The sequence below is a fragment of the Gavialis gangeticus genome, unplaced genomic scaffold (assembly GCF_001723915.1).
Source record: "Gavialis gangeticus isolate Ggan-Ray unplaced genomic scaffold, GavGan_comp1, whole genome shotgun sequence".
NCBI classification, from domain to species: Eukaryota; Metazoa; Chordata; order Crocodylia; family Gavialidae; genus Gavialis; species Gavialis gangeticus.
In genome coordinates, this window is record NW_017729000.1 from 12,152,575 (window position 1) to 12,152,804 (window position 230).

A 230-nucleotide genomic window follows, 5' to 3' on the forward strand; every position below is an offset into this window, starting at 1 on the left:
GCGCCCCCGGCCCGGCCCGGCCCGCGCCGCCCTCACCTCGGCTCCTCTCCTGGCTGCGCGCCCCGGGGGAGCGGGGGGATGCTCCGGGAATCCGAGCCGTCATGCAACCCCCCCGGCCCGGCTCAATCCGGTCTCATGGCCGGAGGCGAGGATGCTCCCCCCGCCGCGCCTAGGGGCGGCTGCAAAGTAACTCCATGGCCGCGGAGCCCCCGAGGCTGCTTCCAGCGGAG

The 230-nt window shown here is 77.0% G+C and overlaps 1 protein-coding gene across 5 annotated transcripts in view; it reads right to left on the bottom strand.

Annotated features, from left to right (window-relative positions):
* The window catches only part of JADE2 (jade family PHD finger 2), a 171,853-nt gene that overhangs the window by 171,109 nt on the left and 514 nt on the right, over positions 1-230 (bottom strand). The window contains exon 1 of one of the 5 annotated variants that reach the window (XM_019506279.1): positions 37-224. The exons of the other annotated variants lie outside the window; for them this stretch is intronic. The gene's annotated coding sequence lies outside the window, so the exon portion shown is untranslated. Of the gene's footprint in view, positions 1-36; positions 225-230 lie in introns of those variants that run through there. 5 annotated transcript variants of the gene reach the window in all.